At 37.6% G+C, this 16263-nt stretch overlaps 1 protein-coding gene across 1 annotated transcript in view; it reads right to left on the bottom strand.

The window, feature by feature from the left end:
* LOC139744445 (probable G-protein coupled receptor No18) overlaps positions 1-9570 on the bottom strand; it is a 46538-nt gene extending 36968 nt beyond the window's left edge. The window contains exon 1 of the mRNA XM_071654882.1: positions 9279-9570. The gene's annotated coding sequence lies outside the window, so the exon portion shown is untranslated. The remainder of the gene's footprint in view (positions 1-9278) is intronic.
* Between the last annotated feature and the right edge of the window lie 6693 nt (positions 9571-16263).

Below are 16263 nucleotides of genomic sequence, written 5' to 3'. Positions count from 1 at the left end.
CATCAGAGAAAAAAATAATAATTAAGCTAAAGCCTCGTGCGAATATGTCAGGTGCAAAATCTATCACATTATTTTATCTCGAAGGCACAAGAAAGAAGGGCAAGGTTGTTAGATCTCCATACATTTATTATTATTATTATTTCTTGTTTCACTCTTTTGGCTTGATGCATCTTTTCTAAAAACCTTTTATTTGTTTCTTTCCTTTCAGACATTATGTCATACTTTGAAGTTTGGGTTTCAAGTTTATATAGATCAGGCAAACTGGGGGATTATTATAAATAACATGCATGCTCCACAAATGGTTAATTCCTGCAATGAAAATTTTAAGCCAAGCTCTTGATGTACTCCAAGTACATTCATGCTCCTATAACTACACGTGTAGACGTGGCGCGGTCGGATTGATTGAATTATATCTAATTAGTTTAATCGTAAAGCTCGGCAGCTTTTCTGGCCTGCAAGAGAAGAAACTATATACGGCTTTCCTTGAAGGCAGTTGGTATTCTATTATTTCCTCGACACACTTTTCTCTTCTCACCCCATGCCAGGCGTTGAACCAGATTCTGAGAATGTCCTCCGCATTATCCCGACCTACCTCCCGATCACTTCCCCTTTTGTTCTCTTTCTCTGAAACTTCGAGCGTCTTCGCTGCTCTGAATATTCTCCCTTTGTTTTCCTTCCGTTCCATTTTTGGGGACCTCGTTATCATTACTGCACTCTCTTCTTTCTCCCATTTCTAATTTCATACATTTCCACGATTTACTTCTGTTCATTGTCTCTTCTCATACTCTCTTAGGGCGATTAAGTTTCTAGCTATTTCGATCTGCTTTGCCTTTCTTCATGCTTTTATAGCAGGGAGACAATGTAGGGTGAATCTCCAAGGGCTTGCCTGAATATTGTGCCCCATCCGACGCCCCGCACACCGGTGAAAATGCCAGCAAACCTTCCACGCGCATGACTTCACATCCCCAGTACCTCCACCTGTTTTCTGACGACCGCGGGGCGCTGCTTCCACGGTCGAAAAGAAGAAGACATTGCTGGGAGGAATGTGGAGCGTCAGTACAAGTCAGAAGAAAATCGAATCATTCTGCTCATATTGACGCAAGAAGCCTGAAATGTAATCTCCCCCCCCCCCAAAAAAAAAAGTTTCAGCATGAAAAGACGAGTGTTATTTAAATCGATGAGGTAAAATCTTCATGAGATGATGACAGCTATCAGTGGCTTGGATATCTCAGAAATTACTAATCATTTGCAGTTTGATATAGAGAGAGGAGGAGTATTAGAATGCGTCGTGTGGAATTAGCGGAAAGAATGAACTTGCCGACTATACGTTGTTGATAAAGTCTTCAGTTTCCAATAATAGACTATGTGGATTCAATGTCAAAAAAAGGCAAAGAAAAGAAAAATAGGTTGAGATTGAGAACTTGGCCTGAGATTTATTGAAGGGCCTGGTTTAAAGCTGTTGGGCGATACGTTATACGCAAGAAAATTCATTTTGGCGAAACCACATCTCATGATAACAATGAATAATTCGATAGTCCCACACCTTGTCATAACTCGTTCAGTGGACAGTAGGGCTCTTGAGTACTTCAATGTGAATATACAGAGTTGAGAAAGGACACTCAATATTATTTTCCACGCAGATGATGCGAGGCACCGGGGCAATTATACAACAAAAACACTCATCACAATGCACCAGGCCACCCTAAATCTAGGCCAATTATCCCCTCGACCAAACGGTCAACGTTTACGGAGCTGCAAGGCGGTGCCGAATCGCCGCTTTTACCTCAGCGAGACATGAATTTGCGATCCATCGCACCTCCGTAGTGGAGATATTCGATCAAGAAAGATTTATATGAGCACCTGTTTGCTTTGGAAAGGACGGCGTGAATGCCATCGTTGACGACAGCCTTGAGCGATCTCGATGATGGCACCGTGATCTAGACTTCATTATCGCAGTGAACGAGCGATTATCATTCGGCGTGAGAGTCTGGGGGCGCTATAGCAAGGCCTAAAATGATAAAGGTAAACAAAAAGGACTATCATAAGATGCACTGTCTAACTTAATATCTCGACGCATGGTAATTGTCGAATACCCACAATCAATTGTCTCTTTCTGTTTCTTCTTTCAAAATAATTTCCTCTTTTCCTCTTTTTCCTTTACTGTATTTTGTTTTTCTCTCTCTATCTTTCTCTTTACAAGAGAGATTGCTTGTGTTTGTTTGTCCGTCTGTTTGTTTATTTGTTTATATGTATAGGTCTGTATATGTTGTACACCTTTTATATTATGTCTAGCTAATTGCTTTTTGATGTTATTTAGTCTTTTTGTGCACGAAGAGACTGCAAAATACAAGCTTAGCTTTTTAGCATGACTCCTCCATTTCCTGCAACTTTAGTTTCAATTCAATTTTCATTGTTTACTTTGCTTTTGTGATGCGTAGTATTGTCAACTTCACGTATTTTTCTTTGTTACTACATTGCATTGATGTTGTGTTATTTTGTGTATGAAAATGTTGTTGGAAATGAAATAAATGAAATGAAATGAAAATGAAATGAAATGGAGTGGAATTTTACCTGTGTTATTGTACCTGACTATATCCACATGGGCGTGAACTCGTTAGTTTGTTTGCAGTGGGCGTAATGTGTGAGAATGAGAGCTTTCAAGTAAATTGTTACCAAAGAGAATACAAGTGTATTTAGTTTTATGGAGCATGATAACAAAACAAAACATTCATATACAATGTTCAACATGGGACAATTAAGATTAATATGCGTCATTATTGAATATATACGCACTACTTTTCCACTGGCTCGTTTATGTCTGATTTTGGGAAACTGATTATCATTTTTCTCATGCAAGAGCTGAAGATATTCTGACATAGTTATATAAGGTTTACCACCAGCAGAAGAGACTGCATGGACAATTACTGAACGTGCCCTAAACGACAATAAACTTGACAGCTTTACTGTGCAGGGGCACATACCTTACCAACGTGGTGTTATTGAATGTTTGAATCTCTGCGTCACATCTTTCCAAATTGGGTATCGGGTTCCCCGTCTCAAGCCCGTCGCACAGATCGCCACGAACGTGCCCGGATGCAATAATTAGGCTAAACCGGTTCGTTGCGATACACTATACACCCCTCTTTTTTCTGACCTGTTGGCACTAGCATTTTGGACGCGATGATCATCGCTAAAAAGGCAGGTAATCATATCAGGTTACCAAGGAACGATTGGGTCTTTTTGAAATTTTCACGGATAGAAGAAGTTTTCCATCCCTCTCAGGTAAACTGTCAAAAAATTCCATTAATCTTGTTTGTACAAAAAGGCTGCCAATAGCAAATTCGACTAAATTGACTTTGGCTTAATTTTACCGAAGATTTGAAACATTTTGTTATGTCTCGATGTTTTCCTTTGCGATTGAATTGCAATAGAGGAGAGAGGACTTAATACTTAAGAATTAGAAAGTAGGGCCAGAATGACCAAAAAATCATCATAGATAGAGGTATATGTAAAATGGCATCCCTGTTCTGTTTATTGACATTATGGACTTTACAGCGTTTAAAATATGATTTATTCAATGTCACGATGATAAAACCCTTCTTGAACCTTCTTCATCCCAAAGATACGTCAAGAAATTTGTCATTTGAAGAATGTACATGTGAAAAGGAAAAAAAAATGTTGTTTTTTCCATCGAAACAATATACTCTCTGTGAGCCTTTTTGAGACTTTTTTTTCTTTCTGGTCAAAAGTGTTGCCTTTATCTTTGCTTATCACAAATTGAAACGTCCTCGTAAGGGAAAGTACCCATTTCAGTACATTTAGAGAAAATAATGAGGCACCACAGTCTTCTGATTTCAGTCGTCACTGACAAGAGCTTTAGGGTACGAACGAGGATAGTTGTGAAGATATAAGGTAGGGCCTATATCAAATGTCGCTGAAATTGGTCATGTTTGAAAGGCCATCTTGTGATATTTTTTTCTCTCTCTCTCTATACCTGAAATGACGTAGATCGAAGTGACGATGAACTTTTCAAAATAACGTTTCGATCACGAGAATCATTATGTTTCTGTTCTATTACTAAAATCTCCAATACCTACTTCGCCTTTCTTATCATCTTCACTTTTCTATAGTACACCCCCTCCCCAGAGCCAGACAACAAATAACAAAGACGTGATTATGCTGTATTCAAACAGTTACCTGTTGGACAATTGATGGAGAGGGATGGGGTCTTTATAGCTAGAAGCCGTGGCGTTTGAAAGAAGCATTACAAACAACCACAAACGCACAGCGATATTATGAATATTATTTCCCAGCGCACACGATGAACTGTGATATAACTCCGCTTTAAGTGCGCGAGCAAAGAGTTTCCTTTTATAGGTACGGTAGACGGAATTTCTGAGTATAGACATGTCACACTGTAGTGCTATATTACCTAAACATTCAGAGAACATTGTATTCCTCCTCACAACGACAGATTTTTTTCCCCTTACGGTGAAGTAAGTACACGGGACTAACATCCCATTTTCGATTATAGGGATGTCTTTTGCATCATAATTGTTATGAGGTAGCTCGTGGAGCCTGAAGTGACGGACACCTCATGCTGTAGAAAAAAAATACTAATTGATCGATGCGGAACATTATGAGCTGGTTGTGGTATTATAAACGCGCTGACATCCCTATATGCAACATGTAACCCAACATGGCAATATATACTCATATCACGGTTAATGCGACGAAAGCTTAACTAGAATATGGATTATCATGAATAATGGATGTTGTCCTATCCTTGTCAACTCCATTTCGGTGGCAGCTGCGAGGAAGAGAGAAGGGAAATGAAAACAGGGTAGCTGCATCCAAAGCTTTCCTATTTCAAATATGAAAGGAAATTGATGAAGACAGTATTTTCCCCACTTCTAAATTAGTTTGCAAATTGACACATCCAATTCTAATCCGTGACGTGATAATTGAAAGATTTTTTAAAATTCATTTATAGAATGGATGCCTTGTCAAGAAGGGTGCCCTCCAATATGCTTTCTCCATACACAGGAAAAAAAAAACACCAAAAAAAAAAAAAAAACTTGGATAGAAGGGTCTGACCAGCACCGCTTTGATGGGAGTCAAATCACTGGCCAACCTAGATTAATTCGAGGCAATATCACTACAGCAAACAGCAAAATAATGCTCAATAATTTGTTTGTTTTTATTCTAAAAAAAATTGTGTGAAGCACTGGAGTCATGACTGGTGTATTGTTTGTTTTTAATTGTTATCTATTTATACACCCGAGAACAAGGTAGAATTTAACTCGAGATTCATTAAAAGCCAGAGGCATTTAATTGTCTCGAAGAATATTAGCTATATCAAAAGCCATGGTGGCGTTTTGTCTTCCGTCACAAAGGGAAGAATTTACACAGGCTGAATTCATTTAGGCCGAATTCCGTGTCAATAACAGGTTCATTGCTTTTATAGTACCGCAGCTTTACACTTGCCGTCAGTAGCTTTAATAGATTGTGAAGGACAGCTGGTATAACTTACAGGTCGGCAAATGATTCAATGATAAATGAACTATGACACTTTTTGATGGTTACCGCTGACACAAGTTCTTATTGATTTGCTAATGAGAAAGATGCAATGGATTTTTGCGGCGCAGATTGCTAAATTGAACAATTTAATTGCCGACAAATTGAACGGGCAATGGCATTCGGAATGCGAGCGCGTGACTGTGAGTGTGTGTGTGAGCGTGTGTGTGTGTATTTTCATTTGTCTCCCTGTGTCTGTCTCTCTGTCTAATACGATTCATGCCTATTGTCTACGCCTGCGTTTGTGTTTGACTCTTGATTAGTTTTTACGTGAACACCACTAGGAAAGCGATTAGTGCTTTTTATAGATAATATTACGCAACTACTTTTTTGTTTACCTAATCAATATGATCCATCAGAAGAAGACATAAAGACGATGAAGATAAACAAATTTTGGTGTTTTTGTTTGTTTGTTTTTATTTTTGTTTTGTATTGTATTGTTTTGTTTTGCCTGCATGGAGCATATACTGCTGTTGCTGCTAATTCCAACGACCTCGACTAAAGGGTCCTCAAGATTGAAAGTCCATGATCTAGACCACTAAGTGCAATACATCCTCCCACATTATTTTTTATAATGTGAATGATAATGAGTAAATTTGACAGTGTGTTTGTATTTCCTTTAAATCTTTTGTTGAACTTTATGTTGATATGTTATAGGGACATAACTTTTACTATAACTGTATAATGATTATAGAGACAATTCCAAACAAATGACATTGACAATATCTATTGTTACTGTCTCCTTCTGGTACAATCAAAATTTCCATCAATGATTATACATTAGTGCAATGTGCGTTATTTATACATCTACCAATATCTCTTTTATTATTTTTCCCCTCTCAGCATCCTTCTCATGTCAGATGTATAACATCAGGCGCGTGCTCTAGACCCAACGCCGGACATCAACATTATGCCAAGACGCGAGTTACAGCACACCACAGAGACCACACTTAAATATATCGACCTGTAAGAAAGTGATCAAAATGATGTTCACTCGAAGGATGAAGATTTCATAACAAAAGCAAAGTATTCATGCATTCCGGGGAGACGGTCTACGTTACCCCTATTTCACGACTTCATTACTCTAGGAAGAGATCGGTGTCTCTTTATACTTCACTTTTATTACTTCACTCGTCACACCCTGACAAGCTTGTAAAGTAACGCGATTTGTACCTGAAACTGAAATTCTGCTTTAGCTTTTCATCAACAGCCTCGTGAGTGAGGTTTCATTATGGTCATCGGTCGTATCATTAACACTGATCTGCAGAATGACTATGTGTTCCATTAGCATTATACTTATCTATCATGATTATTGTACGGTATAACACCATCATTATAATCATTTCCATTTTCACCATTATAGCATCACCATTGCTTATCAATGACATCATCATTTTCAAACGCGGACTGCAGTAGGAGCAGAGCTTCGTACAGAGGATGGAGAAGGTTCGGTATACAGGTTTGAACAAAAGATACTTCAGGCACAGAGTCAAAGCCTGCCTTTGGCCTATATATATACAGTAGATATCACATCTATATACCTAGATAATCTCTTTCCCTTTTCTCTGCTTGAAGTGCTGACCAAAACAAGTCTTTACTGCTTTGATTTTTGGGATTCTGCAGTTGGCCTCATTTTTCTGAGGGTAGATTTTGTCCAGCACTATAACTGTCTTCGAGGTGGATTTAATCAAGCTTTGTGTTATTCGCGTCCTGGAAAAAAAAAAGAAACGTTGCACGTCATTATTTCAAGATGCCTGCGAACTCTCCTGGAAAATCAATGTCCATCCTCTATCATAGTGACTGACCATGCTATTGATGTTGTAATGATTATAGTAAGCGTTGTCAGCATCACGATAATTCTCAGTCCACATCGTGATTATGATGATGATGATTATCGTGTTATCATTATAATAGTTATCATCGATTTTATTATCGCTATCATCGACATTCATAATCAATATTTATAATGGCGATGATCACCTCGGAGGTTTTGCAGAGGCAGGAAAAGTAGAAGAGAGCAATACGAAGAGAGCGAATATAGTCCCGTCTGTGCAATTATCATGCAAGATACGTATATCCATGATATACTCCTCCTTTGTCCCATCTTTAAAAGTCACTCCGATGTTGTGGTTACTACATATATCGCATGTAGGACGAGCAGGCTCTCCTTGCTCCGCCGTTAAAAAACCAAGGCTCTTGTTGTTCTTTAATGATGAGAATCTCCTCGACATCTTTTTACATGATTTATGGGAAGTTACCATGTCGACAGCACTGATAACCTAAAAAACAAACATGTTTACCCTTCACGATTATTCCGATTCACTTGCTCATCAGCTCTTCAAACAAGTTACAACGGGAAGCAGCATTTCAATTCCAATTCACTTTATTTCGCTCGACCTCGATCCAGTTGAACTTTGTTTTCAATCTGGAGTTTACCCATGTGCCTGAATAACAGAGAATGGAAATGGTGTGATTTTACGATTGGCGTTTGATGACTATCAACATTCATGCCCAGTGATGTTCATCTGATGTTCACGCCATTCAGTGATAAGTCTTTAAGGAATGATCGTGACAATATGTAAGGCCTACTATTGAGATTGATGTGACTTTAAGCTAACACCTCTGCAGACAGGGTGTCTCAAGTCGCTGAATTCGCGAAGTTTGTCTGGTTATTATGCAATCGTATCAATACCAGGCCCTGCCTGTCGTCACTTCCGAAGTAGCACTGATTTTACGGTGTTGATATAAGGTCAACGATTAACCAGTTACTAATCATAAACCGCATCATCGCTCACTGTTTTGAGATCTAGTCCAATAGAACCAGTAAACTAATCAAGGCAACCATGGTCATCAAGGGATAAACAAAAAGGGAGCAATTTTAGTTTGAAGCTGCGAGTATTAGCATTTTTTCTGGATGGGACACGGGTTGACGGCAAAAGGTCAAAACTATGGTCTTCAACGACCAAAATGATAATAGCGAGTTGAATGACACGGTTAACAAAATAGCAAAGTGTTTGAAGAAATACCTTGACAAGTCCTTTCTTGACAATGTCGTCTCTGCCTCAGAGTCATGCTGAGTTCTCTATACCACACGTAATTGACTTGCGAAAAGCGGATCGTTTTACTGAAAATTTTACTTTAAAAATTGTCACAGGGATAAGAGTTAATGGGGTCGTGGTCATCAAAATTTAATCACGCTATCAAAGGCATGTCATATGTGGACGGAGCATTTGCACTATTCATAGAATAACATGGTAGTTGTCAATGATCTCATAGGGCGCCTTATACGCAATGATAAAAAGTATAGGTATTTAGCCTCATACTGAATCATTAAAAACTGTAACCAACGTGATGTGCTATGAGGCCCATCGTATTAAAAAATGCTTGTACAACGGATATTCTGAGTTACAATAACTGCAGCCACCACACAACCACATCATTATCTTGAAGTCAATAATATAGTCATTACTCAAGCTGTTAACTGTGATTTACATTGCGACTTTGTCCTACAGTGCAATAATTGTAAAGTTCTTTACGAAACTGGACCCTTAGAAATTTAACCAAGGCATTGTCACTTAACATGATGTTGTGACACGTTACTTGAATAAGAATTCCAGATATGACTATCTGTTGACAAAATCGAAAGAATGACTATATGTATGAACAAGAGAGACAAGAAAAAAAAAATCAAAATAGCTCACCGAGGTATTCCAATCCAACAAAACAAACACAAACTGCAGAGTTGACTGGACGTGATCGGGTAGCTCACAGCTGCTTTTCTCGCGATCTGTCTCTCAACATCCCGCAGTGAAAATCGAATAAACCCTCGAAATGGTAATCGATGAACGCTGCATTCCGTTTTAGATCAAGCCCGAGCCTTAACGAATGCAAACAAGGAAAGAGTACGACATCGTCAGTTGGAGATAAATTGACTCATGGGGACCGGGTGACACAGCCGTCTAACTCCGCCGATGCAGCCCAGAGCTCCCCTCACCACTGACAATCAAAATTTGTCTGAACCTCCGACGAACGCGAGACTTCGCGCCACAGAACCCTGGTCGTCCGCTCCGTTGTGTGAGTTGAGCTGCAGTGCGCGCGTGTCAAAATTTCCCGTTTGAACACAGGTCGTCTGCGCTGCGCGTCACAGGTCCGACGACGTAATCTTACGGAGAGTGTCAGGTCAACTTTGAATTTCATAAAATTCCATAGATTTTTTTTTTCCGTATGCGTACTTGACGTTCATCATTTGGTAAACTATCATGTTAATCTTAATACCGTTGTTTCGTTTGTTTCATTCATTCATTCTTTCTTTCTTTCTTTCTTTTTCGGGTAGGGATTTTCATCGTAGTACCTAATGCATGCTCCCCCCCCCCCCCTCCCCGTGTCGTGATAACGAGCAAGCTAAAATCAATATAGCGCGCGTTCTAATGTATATGCAGACTCTGTGTTTTGTTTTGTCTTATCCCGTTGGCGTTGATGTGTGAATCATTTTAACATTCATTTTGTCTGCCCTTATGTAGAAAACTGCTACATCGTCGCTCTTTGTCTGGAATCTGGATGCAAATAATGGCTGCCAGTCATGTCGACTTACCTTCATCGCTTGGGTAATATGTATTTAATCCCACCCCCTTCTCGTTGCATTATTTACGTTTTACTGAAAGAGGAAAATATACATATTTATTCTTAAGTTTATCAACGTTTTGAATGTCCCCAGTCACGTTGAATGTTACATTCAAGTTTAGTATAACTGACAGTACAAAAGAGTAGATCTTACGTAAAGCGTAGAACATGCAGATCCAGGAACAGATTAGTTCCACTATACGCTTCAGTATAATAATATGAATTCACATAACGTATAAAGGAAACCAAAACCCAAAGAAAAATGTGGATTGAGTGAAAGTAGCACAGTAGTAGAGCAAATCAGTGAGAGTTTGAGGAAAATCGGACAATCGATGCAAAAGTTATGAATTATAAATGTTTTGGTGTTAGAACCACTGGATAAGGAGACTACTTGAGTTTATGACATCATGTGTGGGCAACAACTTAAAGAAAATATACAGAAAATTCAATTCTTTCACTTTTCTAGCGTAATGAAAGAGAACTTCACTAACTGCTTTCAGAAAGCAGGGGTAACGTGTTATACTGCCCTTAACATTTATGTCAGTATCAAGTTGATGGAATGTGTAATTTTCATGAAAAATTATTTTTTGCATCAAATGCATCAACTTACACCAGATTCAACCTCACAATGTTAACTTATTATATCAAGACTTAATATATCAGAGAAATCCATTTAAGAAAAACAATTATGATATGTGTATGCCTAATAAACAAACAAACAAACAAACAAACAAACAAACAAACAAACATTCAATCAGGAGATGTCTTTACTATATCCAACATGGTCCAATAAACGAATGTATTATACATGCAGTGTTTGATCATAGGGAAACGACTAACAAAGGACATCGGTATCAGAATAAATGTCCAAAGTGGCTTGTATTTTCCTTGTCGACCATGTATGATCGTATTATCAACGAAATCTTTCGCAGTTCGAGTAGAACTTCAACAGTGTTAAGTAGTTTGGGTCGACTTGAGTTTGTAAAACATATGAAAATACACGTTGTAGGCGGAAATGTTTTGCTGACGGTCGAAACAAGATCCGTCGTCTTTCTCTTCATGTATTTATAGGTCTTAGGTATACATTTGCATAATAACAATGTTTGAGGACTTATCACTTATTATATTTGTATATGTGTGTGTGTGTGTTTGTTCTTGTACATATCATTATGTGTGTGTGTGTGTTTGTTCTTGTACATATTATTATTATGTGTGTGTGTGTGTGTGTGTGTGTGTGTGTGTGTTGTGTGTGTTTGTAAATTCCATGGCCTGTGTCACTAGGCGTTTGACTGTGTCAAAGTTTTTCCCAGATTTTTTGTTTGTTTGTACAGTTTCAGCTTCAGTTTGTTTTATTTCTCCACTTGTACAAACTTCAATGCAGTCAATGAGAGGGAAAGCGAGAAAGCACTAATATTATTTTAAAGAATGATGTTTGTTTTGTATACTTCACTCACACATTTTGTATCTTGGGATACCCGATGCTCCAACAGCTAAATAAATATCTAAATCTGCGATATACACCAGATATAACTTATCTAGAGAATCTTAGTGACAGCAAAGTTGCTACTCTTTTTTTCTTTGCCAATGGCATGTAGTGATGGCACCTGCTAAAAACGATAGCATAGTTTTCCCCATACGTATATGATTTATATGAATTTGGAATGTGAGAAGTAAATTGTGTTACCGCATAGATTCAGATGGGAGAAAGGCATGCCTTGAAGGGAGTCGATCGGCGGGACATTTTGGTTGTAAAGACTATAAAAGCATGCCATGCAGTGCAGCTCGTCTTCATCGTCGATTTATCAATTTACAACTTCTGTCCGTCGCGTTACGATTCGCTGCCAATCTGGACGCGGCCAATTGAGCAACACCTTCGGAGATTGAGAAGATTGAAATGACAGACACACACGGACGGGTTTGTGTCTAGTAGCGTGCTGTAGTCAAACAACATTACATACGCACAATTTTTTTCTTTCTTTTTCATGACAACCATTGAAGGGAACGCAAACCCAAAGAGTAATGTGGATTGAGTGAAAGCAGCAACATTAGTAGAACACATCAGTGAAAGTTTGAAAAAAATCGGACAATCGATGCAAAAGTTATGAATTTTTAAAATATTTGTGTTGGAACCGCTGGATGAGGAGACTACTAGAGGTTATGACGTATGAGTGGACAACAATACCAAGAAAATATAAAGAATATTCCACAAAAATTCATTTTTCATGAAAATTGCAAATTCCATCAACTTGATACTGACATATGCTAAGGGTAGCAATTATTGTCCCTGCTTTCTGAAAGCGGTTAGTCGAGTGCTCTGTCATAATACTAGAAAAGTGAATTTTTGTCGAATTTTCTTTATATTTTCTTTGTATTGTTGTCCGCTCATACGTCATAACCTCTAGTAGTCTCCTCATCCAGTCGTTCCAACACCAAAACTTTAAAAATTCATAACTTTTGCATCGATTGTCCGATTTTCCTCAAACTTTCACTGATATGTTCTACTAATGTTGCTGCTTTCACTCAATCCACATTGCTCTTTGGGTTTGCGTTCCCAATCAGAATGGTCTTCCCTATTCTTGAGAGCGTATGGGCAGTGTACACTATGTTGTGCGGTATAAGAGTTGTTACTAATAATCATGATGATGATGATGATGATGGTGATAATGACGTTTATTTTTATCATCATTATCATTATTATTGTTGTTGTTATCATTCATACTGTTATCATTATAATGATAATGATGATGATGATTATTATGATTATGATGATGATGAGGATGATTATTATTATCATCATTATTGTTATTATCATTATTATCATCATTATTGTCCGCAGTATTATCATCATTAATGATCATATTAAAAGCAACATGACCCTATAGTGTCCCTCTCACCCAAGCATTCATTGGGGTCTGTAAATTCACAAGAAGACAAAACGTGTCAGAAACATTTGAATAAACCTTAATTCTTTGAGCTAACTCTGTCTACAAACATGAAAATCAAAAAACGTATATTCTAAATTGCCACTTTATAAGCTGATATTCCCAATGTGATATACACTGTACAAATGAAGATTATTACAGTTGATATCGTCGTCATGTTTGTCGTTAGAGGTTGTGAAAGGCAGACTCGTGAAACTTTGACTTATAGGTCCAGGGTGCGTCTCTGCATGCTTGGACGTAAATCGCTTAAAACTGACGAGTATAAGGCAAGTAATTCCATCATGTTATCACGTATGATGACAACATAATGGAGGTTTGTATTTTGGTGCTGTCTTAAGAGACCTTGAAGGGACGGTATAGTTTTGGTTGAGATGGGGATTTAGATTTGAACTTTTTTTGCAATATAATTAGAAACCAAATATATGAAATATTAAAGAGCATATGCAATTCTAAGAGGAATTCAAAGTTTATTTGATGAAAATTGGTTTTGAAATGGCCGAGATATCTGAAAACAAAGAGGTCCTTATGAATGCGGGTTGAACCCACCTTTATCAGGACCACTTTGCTTTACTTTGTTTTTAGTATCTCAGCCATTTCAAAACCGATTTTCATCAAATCAATTGTGAATACCTCTTAGAATTGTATGCTCTTTGATATTTCATATAAGTTAAACCGGAATCTTCACCTCATCATTCAAAACTCTACCATGCCTTTAATAAAGACGCAAACGAGAAGCTCAAACATTATTATGTGTCATTTTTTAATGCTTTTCCGTGTCGCGTCATCTCATGTATACAAGTGTCAAGTATACATGCAGTCCTCTCGATGACACCAAACACACTAACCATTTACTTTCCTCGCCCATATATTGCACAAAAATGTGAATGACACTTCAATTTTTAGTAATGAACGTTACTGGTAAAACAAGTACATGTAGTAACAATACATGGTACCTCCTTTCGGAGTGGGACTAATTCTCTATGCAATGTATGGTGTATATTACCCTATGATGACATCGAATTTTTCTCTCACTTCTGTCAGTATACCTGATATGATCCGAGGTATGATATTTACACACACAAACACTCACATACACACGCTGTTTTTGTTTTTCAATAATATTTATATTTGATTTCTGTAATGTTCCACAACAGAACAGTCATCTTGAATGTATACAAACAATATTCAGTAAACAATGATTAATCAAACGAAAACAATCAATTGTTACAGAACCCGAGAATAATATACATGTACATCTTAAATTCATACACAAACTTACTCATACACTTCCTCTTATCTTTTGTGTGCCGGAACCAAAACGTGTTTTAAATTCCTCATTATTACACACACACACACACACACACACACACACACACACACACACACACACACATACATACACACCTATACACATCAATATAGTGAAAGAAATCAGAGTTGAGGCGGACGTTGCTTTTATTATTTCCCTTTTAATCGAGCTTTCGGCCTGTCACAGCCTTCGTCAGGATCTACCAACAGAGCACATCTACAGTAATAGTCTAGGAGGCATAATGTGCCATGATGTAATATCAAAGTGCAATATTATCGATATTGTATAGCGCAATATTGCATAATGTCATAATAATAACACCGATCTTCTGACAGCCCCTCAATTTTCATTTCCATCAAGTACTTAATGAAACAAGATTTTTTTACTGATCATGTGAAAAGAATATGCCATCATTTTGACGTTTGTATTACCCATTTATTGTTTGAAAATGAAAATAAAGCATGAATGAATCAATGAATGAATGAAAAAATATTACCTTTGCACAAATCAATCGTTTACTTCAACACAAAAATGCAGTCTAACATCATCTCATCAACAGAAACATATTACATAATACATATCACATTATACGATATTGCGCTCTATGTAATATTGATAATATTGCACTTAAAACATCATCTCATTTCATTTCATTTCATGGCACATCATGGCACATTATGCCACCTGGACAATTACTATTGTAATATACTGTGTTCTGTTTGTAGATCCTGATGAAGGCTATATGACAGGTCGAAAGCTCGATTAAAAGGGAAAAGAAGAGAGCAACGTCCGCCTAGAATTTGATTTCTTTCACTATATGATATGCTATACACAATGAGGCACGTATACCGCGTACGTTTCGGTCAGGAACTATATATATATATATATATATATATATATATATATATATATATATAAACGAGAGTAAAGAGGCGGTAGACGTTGCTTAATCCTCACAAGTGAGTTTACTCAAGCTTTAGGGCTTCCTGCCCTTTGTCAAGACTGGGGACAAGATACAAAACATACAAAATACTGTATATATATATATATATATATATATATATATATAAGATATAGTATAAAATATATAGTATATAATATACAATATATAACATATGATATATATAGTGTACATGTATATAGATGCATACATGATGTGTTAATATCCCCTAAAGATTAGTTGGTATATAGAATGTACACATATTTTATTACCTATACGTATGTATATGTCCAGGCTCACTAGATGCACATTTCCGAAGAAACAATAGATCGCTTAAAATAACTACCACCCCCCCCCCAAAAAAAAAAAAAAGAAAAAGTCGGTAACGTGTACAGTATGTAGCCCTGTATGGCCTGCAGTTGCCTTGCAAACTGCAAACAAGCGCACAAAGAAGCCCGTCTATAAAAACATGTTATGCATATGAGTTTCTTTACAGTTTGACAGATGTCCATTCAAAGTGCGAGGCCTTCCCCTACACCCTGTAACCCCCCCCCCCCCCCCTCCCTCGAAAAATATGTTGAACAAAATCACCAAAAGTGCATTCAATTTGTCAGGCGAACACGCGTCAGAGATCAGGATGTTATCCGTGGGGAAGAGTGATCGGAATAGATATCGCTCCGTTACAGGGAAATGAAAAAGCTTTCAACCACATTACAAATTACTCCACATGGAATGGTCTCAGTCCGCGGTAAGAACGCAACTCTTCATTCCGGAACTACTTTCTCAATTCAGCAATACTCAGTGCGTAACAATTGAGGCAGAGGTGAACTGAAGAAAAGAAAGGAAAAAACAAAGCCTCATGATTTGGACGTGAT

Source organism: Diadema antillarum, unplaced genomic scaffold, assembly GCF_040938485.1.
Source record: "Diadema antillarum isolate AM-2024a unplaced genomic scaffold, OU_Dant_1.0 seq00001176_RagTag, whole genome shotgun sequence".
NCBI lineage: Eukaryota > Metazoa > Echinodermata > Echinoidea > Diadematoida > Diadematidae > Diadema > Diadema antillarum.
This window is presented reverse-complemented; position numbering and strand designations above follow the sequence as displayed.